The 24,805-nt window shown below is 42.9% G+C and overlaps 1 protein-coding gene across 9 annotated transcripts in view; it reads right to left on the reverse strand.

The window, feature by feature from the left end:
* NCOA1 (nuclear receptor coactivator 1) overlaps positions 1-24,805 on the reverse strand; it is a 358,899-nt gene that overhangs the window by 138,659 nt on the left and 195,435 nt on the right. Inside the window, exon 1 of one of the 9 annotated variants that reach the window (XM_066626704.1) lies at positions 7,813-7,831. The exons of the other annotated variants lie outside the window; for them this stretch is intronic. The gene's annotated coding sequence lies outside the window, so the exon portion shown is untranslated. Of the gene's footprint in view, positions 1-7,812; positions 7,832-24,805 lie in introns of those variants that run through there. 9 annotated transcript variants of the gene reach the window in all.

The raw sequence follows: 24,805 nt of genomic DNA on the forward strand, positions 1-24,805 counted from the left end.
AACATGCAATATCTTCACTTCTGCACTCTAGTAAGACCGTAGCCAGTACCTTGTGCAAACATGCAATGCTGCGTTTGCTGTCTCCAGGACAGCATTAGATGATCTTCAAGAAGCATCTATCCTGCATCTAAGAAAGAATGCATTTTCCCTGCACTGACTGATGAGAGAGCCATTGCTCCTGCTCATCAGAGTTTTAGACAAAAAAAACTCAAGAAAGGCAGAGGAAAAAAAATTGCTAGTTTGTAACTTTGGTTTCTTTAGTCTCTTCACTCATGGAATTCACTGCACAAAGGTGTAGTGATCATTATTAGCTTAAATGACTTTTTTTAACTTCAAGGAGGAAAGATTTTCTGTAGCATAGGCAGCATGTCACTGACTACCCTTGCTGGGCAGGGTCACATGAAGGCTCTTGCCTCCATGTTCTTTGTGGGCACCTGATTGATCACTATGAGAAGCTGGGTGCTCTAGATCAGGGGTGGGCAAACATTTTGGCAGGAGGGCTGCATCATCTCTCTGACACTGTCAGAGGCTGGGGAAAAAAGAATTAATTTACGTTTCAAATTTGAATAAATTTACATAAATGAATTTACATTAGAGACGGAACTTGTATGAATGAATGAATTTTACTGAACATTTATAATACACATAAGAACTATAATACAGGCATGCAGAATAACATGAAAACTATGAACCGTTTGCCACACACCTCTTGCACACTGAAAACATACAGACCAAGCCAGAAACACATGGAGACATAAGTTGTACAGAGGTAATTGGGGTGGGGGTTAAAATAATGCCCAGGTAAAAGCAAAACACACACGGAGACGATAAAAATTCTAACTTGACTTGCAGACCAGCGTGGCCTCCAACAGTTTCTGATGGGCCAGAGGTTCACTGGAGACTGGGAGCTCCCTGCAGGTCAGATTGGGGGTCCCCAAGGGCCACAAATGGCCCCCGGGGTTGGGGTTTGCCCACCCCTGCTCTAAATAGACCAGCATGACTAGCTGTTCTCAAGCTGTTCTCAATCTCTGATGATAGTACAGATGGTGATGCTTACCAAGAAGAGTTCCTCTTTTGTATTCCTCATCCTACCAAAAGTATACAAGGGTAGGCAATTTACAGGGGTGGAGTTTTTTTGTTTGTTTTTGTACATGACATGCCTTTGAACGTCACAAATGATTTCTGCACATTAGTGTGGGACAGAAAGTGGAGGAGAGCCACTTTAGAAATGAGTGTACATTCTGTAAACATTCACAATTTGTGAGTGCTCCTGGACTTAGCTCTGACCCTGAAGAACCAAGTGATGGCTACAGCCAGCAATGCACTGGCCCAGTTGTCTTTCTGGAACTTGTAGGTTTGAACACATTACACCAATACATTTACATCATTACCAGCTACAATCTAATTCAAGCTGTTGGTTGTAGTCTGCTGGTTGTAGTTTTAAGGACCTAGGTACCTTAAGGACCATTTTCTGCCCCATGAGCCTGGCCCATGTATTCTGTTCATCAGCAGAGATTCTGTTCCATGTACCACCACTGGGGAAAGTTGACTGGTGAGAACAGAAGATAGGGCCTTTTTGGTGGTAGTGCCCAAGAACTTCAACCCTAGAAGGTCCAACTGGCCCAGTCACTGGATACATTCAAATGAGTAGTGAAGAGACACATTTTCCAGTTGGCCTTCAGTTGATCTTTGACTGCTCTCCAACTATGCTGTTCAGCTTTTTTATCTATTTTAATTTTTTATACTTTGTTTAATATATTTGATGCTCTCTAAAGATACAAAAGTTCTTGGCATGCCAACTTTAAATAAGATTCTAACCACTCCAGGTATTACATTGGAATTACAGATATAGTAAATGCAAACACAAAGATAGTATCATGTGTCAAAGGCAAGGATTAGCTTTATTGCATCATCCTACTCTTTTTGCAATAATAATTACCCAGACTAATTGGAAAGATCTGATGGGTGGGTGCGTGTAACAACAAACAAACCTGAATGGCAGAAACAGCCTCACTAGATCTTGCTTTGTTCCCAAATCGCCAGAGTTCAGTCCCTGAACATGCAAATGAAGGTGACTGAATATGAGCCCCTTTCCCTGCCAAGCTTGACTTCCCACCATCTCCAAGAGTTTTGCAAATTACTTCAATAGAGGAGGTAGCCACACACACACAATGGACCCCCCTATGTCTAAGCTCCCAGCCTAGAAGTCATACAGTATGTTAGGAAAGCACAGTGGGAAAAGGCAGGCTGGTCCAGGGGAATAGGGCCTAGTGGTTAGTATTCAGTCACCTCTTCCTGCTCTCTGATGTCTCTTTGCTGGATTAGCAGCTGAACAGCGGAGACACTGGTAGCTTCTGTGTGCTCCTACCACCCCAGGCTACAGAGATCAGGCAGAGGGGGGCCAACTGGGGAAAAACCCCTCCCAGGACTGTATTGAACCCCAAGGGTTCTTATTAAAAGTAAAAACATAGTAGCATATGCAAGAACAGTCAGATATGACAAACACTAAGTTAGCCATGAAAATGGACTAGGCAAGCAAGGAGTCGAAACTAGTTTATTAAAAATCCAAAAAGGAGAACAGGAAATATGTATAGGCAGGCTAATGAGAAATGCCTGAACCAGGCTGGACACAAAGCAAAAGCTTAATGAAATTAGGTATCATAGTAGTAGTACTCAGCAGAATGAACCGAGATGCTCCTCAAGAACAAAGGACACAGAAACCCCAACGTGTCATGTGGCTAAACCACAGCCAGCTTAGAGTGACAGAAAACAAGCATGAATGAAAATGAATTCCTTAACACATAACCTGGGTGGTTCCACTCCTTCCTGACAGGTCTCAGAAGATGGTGTGGTGCTGGAGAATTCCTGTTTGGTACCCTGGGGGATGCCATGTGGGGTGCCACAAGGTCCCATTCTGTCCCTCATGCTTTTTAACATCTACGTAACACTGCTGGAGGAGGTTATCTGGAGATTTGGAGTGAGGTGTCATCAATATGTGGATGACACCCAGCTCGCTTGCTCTCTCTCCTTATTCCATCTGACTCAAGGGGACTGTTGCTATCCTGGAGGCAGGGAGGAGCTGGATGTGGGTAAATAAGCTGCAATTAAATCTGGAAAAGGTGACAGTTCTCCTAGTCCAGAAATCCACAACACAGATATTAGACGTCTACCTTCTCTGGATAGGGTTGTATTTCCTTCTGCAGGAACAGGTGTGTAGTCTGGGTGTTCTTCTGGATTCACAGCCACTCTGGCATTGCCAGGCAACAGATGTGACCAGGGGAGCTTTTGCTCAGCTCAGTTTTGTTTGAACATCTGAGGCTCCACAGGATATTCAAACTCTGGCATTTCTCAAATTGTAGCTCCAGACAAATTATGTATGTCATAGTGCAGTGTTTGTCCTCCACTGCACCACTTCACATGGTCCATCTATTTGAAGTGCCACCGGAAGTCACTAGCAATGACATATTGCTGAGTTGGGAGACCAGATGCAATGCGACAAACACCAGTAAAACGTTCAGGGTGGATAGGAGGGCTTTTCCAAGTGCAGAAAAGCATGCTTTGGAGCCTCCTACTACAGTTTGTTGTGTTGCGTTACTGGTCTCGCTGCCAGGCAGCACATGTCCAGGGGTCCTGTAAGTACTACCAGATACCACCTCAAGTACCACTGGTGGTATCTGTACCACTGGTTGAGAAACACTGCCATAGCGTATCCACATTATTGTATGCAGGGAAAACTACACCTACAATTAAAACGCACCTAACGGAATGCTGATCAAAAATTAAGAACAAGAACTTGGAGGAACATTTGGTACAAACATCATTTGATCAGGACACAGTCATACAGATTCCCATTTTATTTTTTTATTTTTCACATTTATACCCCCCTTCCTCTAAAGAGCTCAGGGCGGTGTACACAGTGGCGCCCTTCCCTTTGTCCTCACAACAACACTGTGAGGTAGGTGAGGCTGAGAGAAAGCAACTGGCCCAAGGTCACCCAGGAAGCTTCATAGCTGAAGTGGGATTTGAACCTGGATCTTCCAGGTGTGAGTCCACCTCCCAAACCACCACACCACCCTGGGTGATTTCTCCTCAATATGACTGGAAATACTACAACGGACTACCTCTGCAAAAATAAGTCCATTGGGTTTTCAGGTTCCATACTGTCACTCTGTATGGACTTTTTGAATCTAGATTTAAGCTTTTGGGTATGAGGATGGAAAAATAAGGAAGTAAATGTTTAAGACAATTAGTGAGAGTACTCAGGGTACCATTTAGGAGTTTTGAGCCATGGGGTAAATTGTACACGTTACGAGTGTCACTTCATGGAAAACTACATGTAATGTAATGGAAGTTAAATTGTATTTATGTTCCTTTAAACAAGAATGGATATAAGGCCAGGCAGCCGGTTCAGAGAGACTCAGGGCGCAATCCTATCCTGTGCTGGAACAGGCAAGCCAGGAGGCTTGCGCTGTATCCAGCGCAGGATAGGGGCCATAAGCCGCTTAGCCTGAGGCAAGGGGAAACTGGAGGTGACACAAGACCAAGGACAGTGGAGTGGCTTGAAGTCGCTCCATTCTCCCCGGGAACGGGGGTTTGGATCCAGCATAACTGCTCCCCGCCCGCCCGCCCCCAGGGCCACACACCGCCCTCCCTCCCTCCCCCTGCCCAGGAATGCTTCCCTCCCTCCCCCTTCCCGCCTACCTTTCATCGAGCTGACGCAAGGCAATGGGAGGAAGCTGGCACTGAGGCATCCGTCAGCCTCCACAGGCCGGCGCTTCTGGGAGCCCCAGCCTGGCTTCCTCCTGCAGAGGTGCAAACGTGCCTTATGGCACAGTTGCAACCCTCCCAGGCCAGCCCAAGGGACCTGGGTTGGCCTAACTCAGTGTTAGGATTGTGCCCTCATTTGCTCAACTGGTGTTGATACCCAAGATATTACTATCCAGTGGGTGAGATATTTCTTGTTGGTCTTTGGGAAATTTATATTGAAACTATTGCCTGTTTTGTTAAAATTTAAAACACCATTCTTAGGACAAAGAAGAGATAAGCTATGCTCTTTTTGTGGTCTGGCTGTTATTGACTGGAGGTTAATAAATGATTGCTGGAATCATGGGATTCATCACTTTAGGGGGCTTTGAGTATTGTGTCAGAAAGTATTTTTGTATACAGGTGGGACCTTGGTATCTACTGATCTGGTACCACTGATAATGAGGTCCATTTTTAAATGTCTTGTAAGAAGTAAAAATGCATCAAAATCCAATTTCCTACTTTTGTACTGTTTCATTCCACTAGATTCTATTATTCACCCCATCTAATGGCTGAATGTGGTATAGTGTCTATGCCAGCCATTTTCAACCACTGTGCCGTGGCACACTGGTGTGCCGCAAGTGGTCCACAGGTGTGCCACAGGAATTTGGGGGAAGGTCATTTACTAATAGGGCCAAGAGGAGATGTGAGCCCCCACTGGCAGCATGGAGTGTCTTGTCAATTGTCAGAAACCTGGTGGTGTGCCTTGACCATTTTAGTGCCTTGTCAGTGCGCCATGAGATGAAAAAGGTTGAAAATCACTGGTCTATGCCAATGCTTTCTGGGGCAACAATGAAGGCACAAGAAACCTGGAAGCGGGTCTTTAAAGACATTTTTCAACTGATTTGGCATCCACTGATTATTATTTTTTAATTCACTGGGTGTTCCAGAACAGAACCCCAGAGGATAACAGGGCATGACCTGTATTATATCAAGTCATTCATTATTTGTTGGTGACATATTCAGGCATTATAGGAAAACGTCAATGTTGAGGATCCAAAGGACAGTGTGTCTGCACATGCTACTGAAGGGGGGGGGGAAGGTTGCACAATGCATAATCAAAAGATACACAGTCCTCTGTGTGTTGTCAGTTCTCTGTATCCAAATTCAAATTTCCACTTATTGAGGAAAACTTCAAGTCTATGGAAAGAGATCCAGTGGGGGGATCATGAAATAGATAAAGGAAAAAAAATAACTGTTTCACAACTAGGACTGCAAAAACCACCAAGTAGAAAAGTAAGCAATTTGCTTCTGGTGTCGCAGAGTTTTCCGTTCATGGGGTGCAACTCAAAAACATGCTGGATTTCTGAGAAGAGATAAGGCTCTTGTCAGCCACCAAGAATAGCCAGCTGCAAAACATACACACGTAAGCAGCTTTGCAAAGGGAAAAAAAACCCAGATATCCTTACACTTACTGCAATGCATCTTCCCTAAGAACTTATTGGATGCGGGTCCTCTGCTGTGAAAAAATGGTGGCATTGGCCTGGCCAAAAACTGGAAATGCTCAATGTAGGCACCCTTCTGAACAGCAATCACTTATTTGCAACAAATCACAACAGTGTAAAAGGAGGAAAAGTCACATACACTGAAAGCAACATTTGGATCTCCACCCACCACAACACATTTCCTAAACTGTGGGAAGCAACAGAGCTCATGCTGGCTGATCTCCAGGGGCAGATATGATTGCACTTAAAGGTGAAAGCGCAGTACCACTGCAGCTATATGATGACATAATGTCTAAATTACACCTTGGTACCCCAGTTCAAAACATTTGCAATGTTTTATTTGTGAGATAAGAAAGGTACAGAAGCATTTTATACTAGACTAGACTAGTCTCTAGACTAGCAACTAGAGGGTTGCTACCACAAAGGAAACAATGAAACAGCCACTTCTTCAGTTTCAGCAAGTGAGGTCTGAGACAGTTTTATTAATTTAGTTCAATTTCTAACACTATTCCTCTCCCCAAGTGTTGGGGGAAGATTACAGGTAAACCTCTCTCTCTCTCTCTCTCTCTCTCTCTCTCTCTCTCTCTCTCACACACACACACACACACACACAATAGGTAGTTGACAATTACTTAATATTTTCAGTCTATTAAACAAGTAAAACATATCTCTCAAGACTTTTATTTACTGGTTTAATATATTTTGGTCCTATTTTCCCATACGATCATATTGAAATTGGTCAACAAAATGATCATATCCACATCCCATGTATTCAGGTTGGCTTACAACAATTCTATCAGACACTGGGCTGTAAGTGGAACTGATCTAGCTGTTGGGGGGGCAGTTTTAAAATCTATCTGCATGCCAAAAGAAGCAAATAATAGATGCTGGAAGAATTTCACCTATCTAACTTCCTTTTGTATGACCAAGACTAGCATTTGGCAATCCACACACCACAATTCAGACAGCAAGAGTATGAGGTGGCATTGGAAGTGGTTCACTCACAACTACAGAACCCTTTCTCTGTGGAAAATTGCCCAATCCTCAGCAAGCATGAGACACATCACATCGTGGTTTCTCTTCAAGCTAGCTTGGGCAGCTACAGGTTAGCAAATTGAGAGCTAAGAATCTTGCACCTATCAATTTCTCTGTTTTGAGTAGGTTTTAAGTGACACATAAGCGCAACCCTCGTAGCCACTCAACCCCAAATTCCTAAGATGAGAGCAACGATTTATTCAAGCAATAAATCCACTCTACGCATTTATATACTTGGTCTCTTCTTGGTTCTATGTCAGCTCATGCTAATCAATACTGCGTGATTATTTGCCTCAAGAAGGCATACATTCACATTGGGAGTTAATCTCCCAATGACATCTGCCCATGTCAGAAGCATGTCATCATTCAGATGCTTCATCAGATTTCTGGTCATGTTCAGACAAAATGCTCCTCACCAGATGACTACAACTGACCAGTTCCCCAGTATGGCTTTATGTCTCTGTCACCAGTTGCCTCTACTCAGAATGCAAACAATAGCCTGGGATGATCATTGGTACAAATACTGTACCTTTGTGTCTTCAAAAAGAGGATTGGTGCTATGCTGGCCCAAACTGCAGCACTTATGATCTGAAAATTACAAAGTAAGAGGTTAATTTTTCTTTTGTTTCTTGCTGTACAAAAGAAGCAACTGTTGCTGGCAGGTCAAGCATGGAGAATTGATGAGATTTTGCAGGAGGTGCCCTAGCTTTCTGGATCTGTTTTCCTTCCCTCTCTTCTCTCTCTCAAGTACCACATTTGTGTTTGAGTCAATTATGTGCTTCTTTAACCTTTGCTCAGCATAATTCTACAGCGTTAACAGTGGAGAAGATTGTTATTATTCTCATTAGCACAAAGAGTCCTTGGTGCCTCTATGGCACTTCACAAACAAAGCCATCTAGCAGCAGCGGCCCACCTTACGCCAACCCCTTCCCTGCCAAGGGATCAATAACTCACTGCCCTTATTTTAATTTGAATGTCTCAAGTGGGGCTTTCACAACAGAAATAATTATAAGTTAGTGATGAAAGTATCTTGCTTCACATGGAGTGAAAGAGACCTTGGGGTTCAATTAGTTGACAAAAGAAAATAATAAAGATGGGCACCCTGGGTTTGTGTTCCCTCTCCATGAACACCTTGCTTGTTATTCTTATTCAAATGGATTGCCTTAGATAACCAGGCTTAATTGTCACCCAGATGGGGCCTGAGGTCTATGCTCTAGCGCAGGAGTGTCCAAACTTTTTGGCAGGAGGGCCACATCATCTCTCTGACACTGTGTGGTGGGCTGGGAAAAAAAGAATTAATTTACATTTCAGATTTGAATAAATTTACATGAATAAATATATTAGAGATGGAACTTATATGAATGAATGAAGGTCTTGCAATAGCTCAAGGCCCATAAAAGGCCTTGCACAAAGCAAGGCTCGCCTTTTCTTCGCTGCCACTGCTGCATCACAGACATGAAACAGCAAGCAGTGGAGGGAGCCCTCACCCTACAGCTTACGCAAGAGGTCAAACTGTTGCCCTCACACTGAGAGCAGTTGCATCTGGCCAGCATGGGCTTCAGCAAGCCTCCGGAGGGCCAGAGGCTCATTGGAGACTGGCGGCTCCCCATGGGCCTGATTGGGAATCCCCAAGGGCCGCAAGTGGCCCCTGGGCCAAGGTTTGAACACCCCTACTCTAGTGAAATGTGGTTAATATTGACAGTCCATAACAACACTACCAGGCAATGGGAACAAACTATTATACATTTTCTACCTAGAGGGCAAATTCTGTCACCACATATCAAGGACACAAACCACTTGTCCTAAGGGAATGAGAACGACCAGATCTATTTTCTTTCAAGCTTTGAGAAAGGTAAAGCAAGACAGAAGTGAAGAAGAAACAATAGAATGTAAGAACACAACAGCAAAGTTCTTTCTAAATGAGCCTTCCTGACTTGGAAGCCTTGATAGGGCCTAGGGAAGGTCAAACTGGGGCATATTGTCTCTCACCATTAAAAGATTGGCTAGAACTCCATTCCACTGAGGCCATTCTTCATGATCCCCTCTCTGCCAGAGTATGGCAGGTTTAAATGAGAGGGATAAAACATTATCTGCTGCATCACCCAATTTATGGAATCATGTATTGGCAACCTTCAGTCTCGAAAGACTATGGTATTGCGCTCTGAAAGGTGGTTCTGGCACAACGTCTAGTGTGGCTGAAAAGGCCAATCCGGGAGTGACAATCCCTTCCACACCGGGAGCAAGTACAGTCTGTCCCTGGTCTGTCTCCCTGGCTATGTGCCTTCCTTCTTTGCCTCTTTGCCTCAGACTGCTGGCAAAGTGTCTCTTCAAACTGGGAAAGGCCATGCTGCACAGCCTGCCTCCAAGCGGACCGCTCAGAGGCCAGGGTTTCCCACTTGTTGAGGTCCATCCCTAAGGCCTTCAGATCCCTCTTGCAGATGTCCTTGTATCGCAGCTGTGGTCTACCTGTAGGGCGCTTTCCTTGCATGAGTTCTCCATAGAGGAGATCCTTTGGGATCCGGCCATCATCCATTCTCACAACATGACCGAGCCAACGCAGGCGTCTCTGTTTCAGCAGTGCATACATGCTAGGGATTCCAGCACGTTCCAGGACTGTGTTGTTAGGAACTTTGTCCTGCCAGGTGATGCCGAGAATGCGTCGGAGGCAGCGCATGTGGAAAGCGTTCAGTTTCCTCTCCTGTTGTGAGCGGAGAGTCCATGACTCGCTGCAGTACAGAAGTGTACTCAGGATGCAAGCTCTGTAGACCTGGATCTTGGTATGTTCTGTCAGCTTCTTGTTGGACCAGACTCTCTTTGTGAGAATTTATGGAATGGCCTATCTAAAAGGCTGCATTTGACTCTATCATTGCCCTGCTGATAAGACAGGCACTGATGCCTGTTCCATGTTGGCAAATCTTTCAGGCCTTGTTGCCTCCAAGAGGAGTGTGTTAATCTACTATTTGTTAAAAGTGAAACTGTTTCCATTGTTTTAGATTTTTTTCCTAGTAGAAATGGCTTGCCATCTTGATGGTACTATTATATAAAAAGGCAGGGAAATATTTCAGAAACAAACAAAATTAAAGAATCTTCCTTGCTAGCTTGCCTTGCCCAGAGTTTGGTAGAGACACACAGGTCAAAAATATGACATCTCTCAGGTTCAATGTCCAACTAAGAATTTGTCCTACCAAGGATTGCACCACTGATCCTCAAGAGGAACAGTCCCACATTCAACAAACACCTTCAAATTAGATCTGCTTTAACACATGCATGCTGATGTCTCTTGTTGGCACTACTGCCAACAACTAAATCGAGTCAGGGCCAATCAGCAAGACAGCTTGCTGAAGAGCTGGGCTACAGGAGAATGAACTCTTGTTGTCAAGGAGGGACAAGTGGAGGCATGTTTTAAGAGCGGAAGTCTTTAGGGTTTACAAAAAGAATGCAGTGAATTATACATGGAACACACACATGTTCATGGAACAATCTCCTGTACTCCACATTGAAAGGATGCAAAATACATTGAAAGGATGGTGTTTTTTTTAAGTTTCAATTAATTTTCCAACAACAATTTTAACGACATCCAGATTTCATTATGCATCCTCAATGGCATGATTGTAAAAATGCAGACAATTCTGCAGCTGGAACAGGAATGTTGCAAACATGAAGAGAAAGTCACATAACTGATGCGTATCACCATGCAACAAACTCTCAAGTCCCTTATCATTTTACTGTGATTCATCACTGGACAAGAAGCAATAACAACTACTCACTGTGCAGAAACGGCATACTTCTGAGTGCCAGATGCTGCAGACAAACAACTAAGGAAAGCCATTGCTTTCACACTCTCCTTGTAGGCTTCCTGAAAACATCTTGGTTGACTGTTGCTGGAAACAAAAAACTTAACTAGATGGAATTTTGTCTCATCCAACAAGATCATTCCTACATCATCATCATTAGGCAACACTGGCCATACACATTGTCCAAAGTAATATTTTAAGGTCTGTAAAATCTGTGGGAAACCTCATCAACTACAGTGAAATGATTCTAGTGACTCAAAATCTTGAGTATGGGGGTAAAGTATGGGGGTGGTTCATAATTTGTGCATTAACAACACTGGGAAAAATGCTGGATCAGGGGTTCTGGACTCTGAGCAACCCCATCACTACAGACACAAGGTATCTGTTAAAGTTCCCATGTTCCATCCCCAATGGTTGCCCCTTATCCTGGGTAAAGACGTTGCAGCTGCAATGCATCTCCTTAAAGGTGTGCCAGCTATTTTGCTGGTGCAGAACCAAGGAGGCCCATTTTAAACTCATAAAATGAGACTAATTTGGATGGCTTTCCAGCCTACCATCTCCTATACCAAAACAACATGAATCAAACTTTTGATCAATTATTTATGGCCAGCAAGAGAGCACTAAACATCTAAAGCAACTAATCAAGGAACTATTTAACAAAATGCAATAAATACAAAGAATAATGAAACAAAATTCAGGCATGTAAGAGAGAATTACAAAATAATATTTTCTCACACACTTTGACAGATTCTAAAAGTCACAAATATGCATTACTTAAGAGTCTCAAAGAAGTCATAGGTTTGCTGAGCTCAGGAGTGCACAACTCAAATCGCTCTCAGAGCCAGTGATCAAAATTCAGGAGAGCTATGTTATGTTGCTATGTTAAACACAGGAAATTATTTGTGTTACAATATTATCTTTAAAACCTCTCTGCTAAAAAAATGAAACCCCTCACTGCGTTCCTTAACATCTGCGATCCATCAGTTATTTGATTTTCTCTGTGAACCGCTTCGTGAACTTTTAGTTGAAAAGCGGTATATAAATGTTGTTGTTGTTGTTGTTGTTGTTAATAATAATAATAATAATAATTCTCTCTCTTCGAAGCACCACAAGCTCTCTAAACCTTCCCTTTTTTGCAGTCTCTTGAGTCTTAGCACCAGAGGCCCCAAAGAACCTCCCTTCTCGGCATTCCAACCTTTACCCTAGTTATTCTATAATACTGTATTACCCAGTATTACCCAGATACTTCTGTGACTGCCATCTTTCAGCGATCTTTCCTCACACCACAAGTCTCTCATCTTTCAGTTCCTCTTTCTACCCTCAGTCTCACTCCTGGTACCCTTCTGTCCACTCATTTTGTGGAATCTACAGGCAATACCACACAAGGCATTCAGTCTTCCAGCAAGTCACACCAGTGAAGGAGTGTTGGAAATTGGAGGCCTATACAACATGGCTGACATCAAAAGGGTAGAAAAACTGGTGCCCACATTTACTCTTCCATATCTGTTAAGGTGGTTATGTACAGTTTTGAATTTTTCCTTACAAGGATCTATAGAAGGGCTGGATTATTAATTGACACAGTACTACATAAGGACGCAAAATAAGGAATTTAAGTCTGTAAGGGATTAACGCCCCCCCCACCCCTGCTGCAAAACAGCTGCCTTGATCCAAGTCAAGAGCTATCATGGCTGCTTTTAAGTGAAAGTCAAAATTTCAAGGGATCTAATCACAGATCATACAACATAATGCAGTTTTCCTGCCAGAAGTATAATACTCTACAAAACAAGTTTAAGCTGCCTAGTATCATACAGCCATGTCTAGTCTGTGCCCAGTTCAAGGCACACCAACCACTGGCAACAGGTTCACATTCATCTACTAAAAAGGGTTGAATTTTGCAGTCATGACAAATACAGGGATGGTGTGCCAAAGCCACTAATAACTAAACTCCAAACAAAAACGGCAGCACATATGCACACAGCCCCTTCCCCGAGGCACTCAGCCTGGACAAGACATTTTCCCACAGCCATCAGGTTTGCAGGAGAAACTCCAAATGCAGTCTAAATTCCCAGGTTTCCCAGCATGAAACAGATTCTGAAAGTCGGCAAAACCAAAACAGATCTATACCGACTCCAAATAATGGAGAGGAGAGATTGCACCAGTATTCATATTTGGATTCAAGTCAAACAGGTGTACCAAAACCAGACTTTTGAAGCTGAAAATGCCTGCCAAAGTCAAGGGTGTGTTCCAGTACATAATTCCCAAGTGTACATGTGTCCAGTTCTGGAAAGAGCTGTTCTATACAGGAATTAGAACAATGTGCCTGTATTAATATTCCACTCACAAGCAAACAAATGCAAAACCCGACTTATATTAGCGTTAACTTGTACATTTTTTTTAACTGACAGACCTGACAAATTTGTATGGATCTAGGAGTCACTCCAAAAATTTAGGTATCAGAAGAATGTTCCACCTTTCTAACTGCAGCAAAAATAAAAATTTCATGTGCCACCAGCTGGTGATATAAGTTAGATTTTGTAGAAGAGAAGAACTTCATGGACATTTATGCCATACAAAATAACATATTCTGATGTGAAATAATAAATGTGCTTATACGTTGATTTCCACTACTGCTTGCATTTTCTCCTCTCCCAGCTGATTCTGCAAGCTTCATTTTTACATGATTCACTAATAAAAAATTACTACCTCAACTCAGAGACTAACACACCCATGACCCTATACTTTCATTATACATCTGTCTACACATTTCGGCAGATGTTCAAATCCGCACACAAGTCAATCACTGTGATCCTTTCTTAGTGCCATGTGTAAACAACCATACACCACAATATACCTGATCCGAAATGCCACTAAATTAAGAATCTGGTGCTTGCATTTGCTGACAGAGAGGAGCAGCTGAGCAATGCAATCGCTGCTGTTTTTATTATTGTGTTTTACCATCACAATAATTTGAAAAGAAAATAACTCTTGTGGAGATGTGACAGTGAAATTTCTAGGTGTCATGGCAACTGAGATCTATTGACCACTGCTTTACACAACACTGACTTCGTGTCACCACAACTCAGTTCTGTTAAATGAGACTGCACTTGGTGGAGCAGGAATTTCATCCCAAAAAAGGAGGGGTACATTTCTATCTCACCATTTGAGTTCAGGGCAATTAACATACCTTAAGATAAAAATACAGATTTGAGAAAAAATTCCAGCAAATTTCTTCTACATAATCAAATGCTAACTATACTTAAACTCCTTATTTCTACAATCTAAAACACATACTAGCTTGTTATTTTTTTAAATTCCATTTCAGCTGTAAATACAAACCTCAGAATATAAATTAAGAAGCTCACAGTGACACTGGAGGGATTAGAAGAACCTGAAGCAAAGCATACAGTTTTGGAAGCATTTCAAGAAGGAAGCAGATGTTGAAAGAGCACAATTGGTCCTAAGCAGAATACATACAGGTGGGAAGAGGAGGAGGAGAGACCAAGCCTGTGCACGGAAGGATGTGGCTTCTGTCAATTGCTCTGGTTGTCTACCCTTCTCCTATTTCTCAGCTGGATTCCCAACAGAGATCCTGGAGGATACACCTATCCCTTGCTTTGCCTCATTAGACCTTATACAAAAAAGGGATATAAAAACACAGATATAATTTGTAGTTGTCCTTTCTTTCCAGTATCTTTATAAAGGAGTTCCAGTTCTCAAAATATTTCGTGGGGGGGGGGGGGAAGAGCAGGGTAAAAACTGTTAAAAGAAACAAACAATAAAATTGAAAGACTGCAACATGAGATCACTTTATTCAATGATGTTCTGAATTCCTTCCATTGAAAGTTTCTGCAGCTATACATTTCAATACATCACTAACGGAAAGATTTAAGGAATGGCGTTGATTGCATACCAGCCACTTCAAATAATCAAGTGGCTGCTATGAAGGAAAAAAAGGAGAACACTATTCACAGCAATACTAGGAAAGGACATAAAACAGCAAGTTCAAGGGGCAACAAAGCAAATTCAGTTATAGCTTCTGTATAGCACTGAGTTGTCATCCAGCCTAATTTGCTTTGGGCAAATTTGCTTTCTCTTTTCTAAAAGAAAAAGTCATGGCTTTTGGGGGCATAGAATAATTGAAAATCATGATTGCAGATTCTATTCTATTTACTTTTTAAAAAATTCCATCTCATCTCAATTCTCAAAAAGACTCTAGGCAGCAAACAATATTACAATTACAATATTGTAATTACAATACTACAATTATTTAATCATAAAACAATAATGAGAACAATATAATGAAAATATCACAACAAAGAGAAAACATTCCACTTAAAAAAAACTGCCTGCCCAAATTATAGTCACTGAAAGTTTGGCAAAAATGCCACACCTTTTCACAGGCAGCAAAATGTTTGTAAACAGGGTGCCAGGTAGATTTCCAGAAGCAGGGAGTCCAACAACACAAAGGCACCTGTAAGAAAGCCCTCTCCCAAGGTGATGCATGCCAGACTTCTGAGGGGTTTAGAACCTGCCAGAGAACCTTCCTAAAGTTCTCACCAGGAGGACTGATTCACACGAAGGAAGTCTGTTCTTCAGATGCTTATGCAGCTTGGGGCTAGATAACAAGCAGCACTTTGAACTGTGCTTGGAATAAAACTGACAACAGTTCAATGCTGTCCAAATATCAGAGGCCTGGCATGGCGATAAACCTCTGCCTCTGTGAACATGCCTGCAGCTGTATTTTGCACCAGCTGAAGTTCCTAAGTCTTCCAAGGCAGCCCCCCACACAATAATAGTCTAACTCAGAGGTAACCGAGGTGTAGGTAACTGTGGAAAGAGCACAGCTGATGCACCAGCCAAAGCTTCTCAAACACAGGAGGTTTTCAAAGTCAAGCTTTCAGCCCAAAATGTAAATGCAAAAGGGGGGAGGGCAGTGAAGTACATAAGAACAGCCCCACTGGATCAGGCCATAGGCCCATCTAGTCCAGCTTCCTGTATCTCACAGGGATACAGGGAGCAAATGCCCCAGGGAGCACACCAGATAACAAGAGACCTCATCCTGGTGCCCTCCCTTGCATCTGGCATTCTGACATAACCCATTTCTAAAATCAGGAGGTTGCGCATACACATCATGGCTTGTACCCCATAATGGATTTTTCCTCCAGAAACTTGTCCAATCCCCTTCTAAAGGCATCCAGGCCAGACGCCAGCACCACATCCTGTGGCAAGGAGTTCAACAGACCGACCACACGCTGAGTAAAGAAATATTTTCTTTTGTCTGTCCTAACCCACCCAACACTCAATTTTAGTGGATGTCCCCTGGTTTTGGTATTATGTGAGAGTGTAAAGAGCATCTCCCTATCCACTCTGTCCATCCCCTGCATAATTTTGTATGTCTCAATCATGTCCCCCCTCAGGCGTCTCTTTTCTAGGCTGAAGAGGCCCAAACGCCATAGCCTTTCCTCATAAGGAAGGTGCCCCAGCCCCGTAATCATCTTAGTCGCTCTCTTTTGCACCTTTTCCATTTCCACTATGTCTTTTTTGAGATGCGGCAACCAGAACTGGACACAATACTCCAGGTGTGGCCTTACCATCGATTTGTACAACGGCATTATAATACTAGCTGTTTTGTTCTCAATACCCTTCCTAATGATCCCAAGCATAGAATTGGCCTTCTTCACTGCCGCCGCACATTGGGTCGACACTTTCATCGACCTGTCCACCACCACCCCAAGATCTCTCTCCTGATCTGTCACAGACAGCTCAGAACCCATCAGCCTATATCTAAAGTTTTGATTTTTTGCCCCAATGTGCATGACTTTACACTTACTGACATTGAAGCGCATCTGCCATTTTGCTGCCCATTCTGCCAGTTTGGAGAGATCCTTCTGGAGCTCCTCACAATCACTTCTGGTCTTCACCACTCGGAAAAGTTTGGTGTCGTCTGCAAACTTAGCCACTTCACTGCTCAACCCTGTCTCCAGGTCATTTATGAAGAGTTTGAAAAGCACCTGTCTCCAGGTCATTTATGAAGAGGTTGAAAAGTAATAAATCCTTCCCAACCAACTGAACTGAACGAAATAACCTGAGCTAGGGAGAGAAAGAAGAAGCTCAGCACTGTGTTCAATAAAAAGTGAGCTGCTCCAGTGGTGAGAGGGAAAGCCCTCCTGCCCCTCAATCAAAGTCCTCCCAACTCTGAACTGATGAAAGGGGAAAATCTCAGTCAGTTTATTAGTAAAGACTGAAAGGAGCCTGAAAGATTTCCTGAAGCCTCTGTTGAAATCACTCCCTTCCCTATAAGCCAATCAGTGATGCAAATGCAAACATTGTGTAACATCCCAGCCAACAGCAGCATTTGTAACATCTTGACAGTGTGTATGGAAGGAAGGTCTTGGAATGAATTACCAAAAGATGACATGAGGCATTATTGGGGTCATGTAATGATAATGTCACTATACAACAGGTTCTCCGGGTACACATTACCATCATGAAGCAGTGCAATTTGCTACTACAAAATGTGGTGATGACCGCAGGCTTAGATGGCTTGAAGACTCATGCAGAACAAGTTTAGACCCAGCTATTACTTATGACAGTCATATGCTACCTCCAGGTTCAGTGGCAATAGGCCTCCAAATACCAGTTGCAGAGGAGCACCTATGCGTGACAGCATGCCTCTGGCAGCAGGTGGGCCACTTTAGATAACTGAATGCTGGGCTAAATGATGCAGAGCTCTTCAGGACATGAGGGATGCAAACATCGTCACGCTGTACAAGAACAAAGGCGACAGGGGCGACTGCAATAACTACCGCGGCATCCCTCTCCTTAGTGTTGTAGGAAAGCTGTTTGCCTGAGTTGTTGTTGTTGTTGTTGTTAACAGTATTTATATACCGCTTTTCAACTAAAAGTTCACAAAGCGGTTTACAGAGAAAAATCAAATATCTAAATGGCTCCCTGTCCCAAAAGGGCTCACAATCTAAAAAGATGCCAAGGAATACCAGCAGACAGCCACTAGAACAGATAGTGCTGGCGTGAGGTGGGCCAGTTACTCTCCCCCTGCTATAAAAAGGAGCACCCACTTGAAAAAGTGCCTCTTACCCAATTAGCAGGGGTTAGCAGGAGTTGCACTAAAGAGGCTCCAGGTACTTGCAGAGAGCGTCTATCCAGAATTGCAGTGCAGATTCCGAGCCAACAGGTCCACCACTGATATGGTATTCTCACTTAGACAGCTGCAGGAGAAATGCAGGGAACAACGACAGCCACTCTTTATAGTCTTCAAAGATCTCACGAAGGCTTTCGACCTGGTCAGCAGGGATGGTCTCTTCAAGATTCTCCCCAAGATCGGATGTCCACCCAGGCTCCTCAGCATCATCAGATCTTTCCACAAGGACACGAAGGGCACTGTTGTCTTCGATGGCTCCACATCAGACCCCTTTGACATCCGAAGCGGAGTGAAGCAGGGCTGTGTTCTTGTGCCGACCTTGTTTGGGATTTTCTTCACTGTCCTGCTGAAGCAGGCCTTTGGAACTGCAACAGAAGGCATCTATCTCCGGACCAGATCAGACGGAAAGCTCTTCAACCTCTCCAGACTGAGAGCAAAGTCCAAAGTCCAGTTGAATTGTCTGCGTGACTTCCTCTTTGCCAACGATGCAGCTATCACTGCCCACTCTGCCAAAGATCTTCAGCAGCTCATGGATTGTTTTAGCAAGGCCTGCCAAGACTTTGGACTGACAATCAGCCTGAAGAAAACACAGGTCATGGTTCAGGATGTGGACTCACCTCCCTGCATTACAATCTCTGCGCATGAACTGGAGGTTGTCCATGACTTTGTGTACCTTGGCTCAACGATCTCCGACACAATTTCTCTCGATACCGAGCTAAACAAATGCATCGGTAAAGCAGCTACCACGTTTTCCAGACTCACAAAGAGAGTCTGGTCCAACAAGAAGCTGACGGAACATACCAAGATCCACGTCTACACAGCTTGTGTCCTGAGTACACTTATGTACTGCAGCGAATCATGAACTCTTTGCTCACAACAGGAGAGGAAACTGAACGCTTTCCACATGCACTGCCTCCGAGCATCCTTGGTGTCACCTGGCAGGACAAAGTTCCAAACAACACAGTCCTGGAACGAGCTGGAATCCCTAGCATGTTTGCACTGCTAAAACAAAGACGCCTGTGTTGGCTCGGTCATGTCGTGAGAATGGGCAATGGCCGGATCCCTAAGGATCTCCTCTATGGAGAACTCATGCAAGGAAAGCGCCCTACAGGTAGACCATAGCTGCGATACAAGGACATCTGCAAGAGGGATCTGAAGGCCTTAGGAATGGACCTCAACAAGTGGGAAACCCTGGCCTCTGAGCAGTCCGCTTGGAGGCAGGCTGTGCAGCATGGCCGTTCCCAGTTTGAAGAGACACTTGCCCAACAGACTGAGGCAAAGAAGGAAGGCCTGTAGCCAGGGAGACACACCAGAGACAGACTACATTTGCTCCCAGTGTGGAAGGGATTGTCACTCCCGAACTGGCCTTTTCAGCCACATTGGACGCTGTTCCAGAACCACTTTTCAGAGCGCGATATCATAGTCTTCCAAGACTGAAGGATGCCAATTGACTTCTCATGACTCAAGGACAAGGTGTCCAATTTCCCTAAGCTCTCTTTTCACGTCAAGATGTCTCTCAGGTCTGAAAGTCAAAAATGCAACCCAAAAAAAGTACAGCCGCTCATGTAAGAAACATTACAGAACATTTGAAGACATTATAGAACTGCTTTATACCAGCAATTTCAAAATTTCTCAGAATCATGATCCACCTTGTCCTCTATGGTGGGTTGTCAACATGGGAATGGCTTACCAGAACGGAGGGGAGGCTCTTCTTGGTTGCACCAGGCCAGTGACCTCACTCTACCCGCCTCTGCAGACCTCAGAATAGCCCACAGAAGCCTTGAAAAGCCACTTCCAGAAATAGTTTTCCAAAAACCAGCAAGTAATTCAGTTGTAAACCTGGTGAGTAATTTGGCTTTACAAATTTGTAGTTACAAATTAATTTACAAATTACAAATTTCCAATCTGGAGCCAAACCAGAGCAAGGACAGGTGAGAAGGCCCAAGCTGCAACTCACTGAACGACCCAGTTTGGGAAACTCTGCTCTATACCTTTAAAGCTTTTTCTGTTTTCTAAAACAAAACAATATCAGATTAAAAAAAGATACACAGACAAAACTATATTAATGATTCAGAAAGAGCCACAACACCAAGATATAAACAAATTTTGGAACCAGTTGTTTTAAAAACATTGTATTCCATTTGAACCCAGGCCCAGTCAATCATAACAAACTACAGCACAAGTGCTGCAAATGATCTTTTCCAATACTAATTTTACACACTGAGGCTGCAATTTTATCCAAACTTACCTGGGAGTAAGCCTCATTGATATAATGGAATTTACTGCTTAATAGATATGCATAGGATTCGGTTCTGAGAAATCAGCAAAACCATGATCAAGAATTCAATACGACGGGAATTTCGATCTTACATGATTAACAAATATGAGTTTAAGAAACATATCTGAAAAAGTCTAACTTCAGGTTGATGTTCCTTGTTGGGGAACATTCCCATTCACAACACAGTTAACTTCCGATAGCTAAAGAATATTTTGCTGCGGCTGAAAGGTGAGACCAAAGCAAGTAGCCACATCAATTTTAGCACAGATCTGAGAGGTTGTTAGATCTGAGTGTCAAGTGTTATCATCCCAGCAACAAAAAGCTTGCATTACTAGAGAGCAAAGAGAATTGACTAGTTTTTCCAAGAGTATGAGCTGGGAGAGTGAAGCCCCCAGAGACACAGCTGCAAACACTGAAACCAATTCATTGTTCTTGATAGCTGAATCCTTGCATTCTGAAAGGCAATAGCAAGATGGGATTCTACAAGCACTCAGTCTGTATGCTCTAAAGAGGAAGCTTAGTTTTCCACTCCCAAAGGCAAATTTGCACACAAATGCTTCTGATTTTATGTACCTTTGTTCCCAAATTTGGAGACTTTGATCTTGAGCCTGACTTCTATTCCTCACTACAGCTACCAAACCTTGCAAAGGAAGGCTCAAAGACATTTCCTCCTACACTCACCTCCAACACCCAGCACCTTTTTCTGCTGCCTGTGAAGGATGGTAGCAACCTGGTCCCAACTGCCATGTTTTCCAAATGATGCACTTTTTAAATTATAGTTTTTATTGCATCCATTTGGTTTTTGGCACTATACCATGTTGATAACCATGCGCTACCAGTCTGGGCAGTCTGCAAATTGCCCAGATGAATGAAAGAAAAGTGGCCACCACAACTGGGGTGTCAGTATTATTATTATTATTATTATTATTATTATTATTATTATTATTATTATTACGATCATGATCGTTATCAATATCATTATTGTAGAATATTTATATATCGCTGTTCAACAAAAAAAGTTCACTAAGTGGTTTACAGAAAAAATTAAATACTGTAACTAAATGGCTCTCTGTTCCAAAAGCGCTCACAATTTTTAAAAATGCAGAATATCAGCAAACACCCACTACAAAAGACACTGAGGTGGAGTGAAGAGGGACAGTTATTCTCTCCCTGCTAAATATAAGGAGCACTAATTTATAAAGTACCTCTTTTATCCAGTTAACAGGGTAAACTGAAAACAGTGCACATGCCAGGTGATACACCCCAACCCAAGGAACACAAGCAGCTGAAGCATGCTATGCTCAACAGAAATCAGCATCAACCACCTTTGCATCCTTCTATGATACTAAGAGATTTGGAATCCATCCTCCTCCATCCCTTCCCCATCTCCCAAAAAATAAACTTGGCACACACTTCTAATTTGCTGAACAAGAAAATAGCACAGGTGGCCTTTCCTTCTATCAACTGTTGATATACCTTTCCCTTTATGGGGTTTGCATGGGTGATTTTCAGGGGATTTTGCCCTTAGTTTACCACTTTATAAAGGTTTTTAAAGTCTTCAACATACTTTTGTTTTTGGTTTCATAATATTTGTCACAGATTGCTACTATCCAGCTGCAATGATCAGATGCCAAAGATCCAATTTGGGAGGGCTCCCCTGCCCTCCTCCTCTCACCATACGCACTGCTAAGATGTAAAAGTGACCACAAGCCCAGATTTCTGCTGGGGCTCCATGTATTCTCTAGCCATACCCAGTATCACCTTGAGACAGATCTGGCAGACATCCCATTTTTAAACCATAAATGGCCTGGCGGGGGGGGGGGGGGAGAGACATACCAGGATGCTTCAAGAACCAGCTTTCCCCATACAGCCCTTCCTTTCCACAACTCAGTTGTGGAGCCACAATTGGCAAGAAAACTAGAGGTCCTTTTCCAGCTCTCTTCTGTTCTTAGTTATTCCATATTTAAATCTATTGCTGTGTTTTAAGAATAAATTTTTTTCCTTACAGTATTAGCCACCTTCAATGGTTCCATCTTGAATCAGAAAGACAGGATATACATGATTATCCATGGTTTATCAATGAATTATATCCATGTATAAACAAACTTCAGTTCATCTTAAAGAGCACTGTTTATGCTTACCATGTGCAGTGTACTGAGAACATCTTTATAATTTCCTCTTGAAATTTCATTTTCTTAGCCGGTTTTTAATGCACCATCATTTTTGTAATAGTGAATGCCAACCAAAGTTATGGTCTGAACACAATTCAGATTGTATACAGAAGCCAGGAAGGTCTTACAGCTACTGACAGTGTTTGCAAACCACCGATTTCATTTTGGAGGATGGAAGGAACTTTTATGCTCAAGTGGACATCTGACTGACAGCCTGTTAATGCTGACAAGATGCTGACAAGTCTGTAATGCATCACAGTTTAGACTCTAAATCAGGAATTGACAAATTTCCTTTGGATCTAGGAGTCACTCCAAAAACTTAGAAACCAGATGAATGTTTCGGTTTTTCAGGGTTTATGCTTTAATAATGGCCAAGAAAATCTCACGTGCCACCAGTGGGTGGTATAAATTACTCTTCATATAAACAAGCGTAGAGAAGAACTTCATAGACATTTATGTCATACAAAACAACATATTCTATTATGAAATGATAAATGTGCTTATACATTTACTTCAACCACGGCTCTGCATTTTCTCCTAGTTGTTGTTGCACACTTCATTTTTATGGTATTCACTAATAAAAATTAATAACACACAGGCTAACACCCCCCCCCCCCAACATGACTAAGATGCCTATAAAGTTTGGTTCATTACATATCTACTGTCTGGACACTTGTGCGGATGTCCAAATCAGCACATCAACCAATTGTCAAGCTCTTTCCTTAGTGCCATGTGCAAATGGAACATTCACCAACTATACAATGTGATACACCCAACTGTAAATGTCACTAAATTGGCATTTGCATCCACTGCCAGAGATGCGCAATGGGCAGCACAATCCTAACTTATGCTGGAAACAGGCAAGCCTGCACTGTATCCATTGCAGGTCTGGGGTCAAAGCAGCGGAGGCCTTTTCCCTCACCCCATGCTGTGCTGCAGCAGCCCTAATGGGTCTACTAGGATCTGTGCCACCTGACAAGGTGGTGCAGATTCGAGCAGAACAGAGCAGCCAGAGGCCATTCTGCGATGCTTGAGAACTGGGGATCCAGCATAACCAGGAGATTCAGCATAACCAGGTCAGCTGAGCTCAGCTGACGTAACTCACCCATTCTCAGGGGCCTGCATCAGCACGGGAAGGCTGGTGCATGTTCGTGCGCCAGCCTAACTCCCTTCAAAGTGGCGCAAAAGTGCCTTACTGCACTTTTGGGCAGGTGCAAGGAACTTGCGTTGGCCCAAGTGAGAGCTAGGATTGTGCCCTGAGTTATGCAATTGCTGCTGTTCACATTTTACCATCACAATTTGAAAAGGGAATAATTCTTTATTAAAAAGCTAGGTGCCACTAAAAAAATTTCTAAATTTTATGGTGACCTGGCACCCAGGATTTATGAAGCTTGGCTGTAGATACTCAGATGTCACAACAGCTTTGATCTGATGGGTCATTTTACACCAGTCAGACAGCACTGTTATTCAGTTCTTATGTCTGGTCATCATTTCAAAACAAAGAACCCAAGAGAAAACCCATGTCTTTATCAATGTGACAGGAAATACTACTGCCTTTCCATAAAACCACCAGCACCTAGAAATAATCAATTCATCAGTGGCATAGCTAAGGGGGTGCAGGGGGTAGCAGTCGCACCAGGCATCAAGCTTTAGGGGGGTAACAAGCTGAGCTTGACACCAGTGGCCAAAACTGTGAAAAAATTTGGTATGTACGAATAATACCATCATGTTGTATATCATTGGAAAGGTAATTTAAAGTAGAATACAATGAAACAAACCCTATTTGAATATCTGTATTCTATCAAAAGTTATGGCCAATTAAACAGAAAACAAAAACGCAACTGCCTTATGGAACAAAAAGTGGATTTTCATAACTCAAAACAGACCCATGAGACTGATTGTTCTGAGAGCCAATGAGATGTTGTTATGACACAGCATGGAACCACTAAGGTGTTAATATGAGTCAGCTCTCATTTCCATGTATCATAACACAGCTACTCCTGCTAACTAGTAAAGAGGCACTTTTTCAAGTGGTGCTCCTCTTATATATAGCAGGGGGAGAACAACCATCCCTCTTCACCTCAACACAGTGTCTCAAACCAATAAGGGGAACACTTTTT

Source organism: Tiliqua scincoides, chromosome 1 (genome assembly GCF_035046505.1).
Source record: "Tiliqua scincoides isolate rTilSci1 chromosome 1, rTilSci1.hap2, whole genome shotgun sequence".
Taxonomy (NCBI): domain Eukaryota; kingdom Metazoa; phylum Chordata; class Lepidosauria; order Squamata; family Scincidae; genus Tiliqua; species Tiliqua scincoides.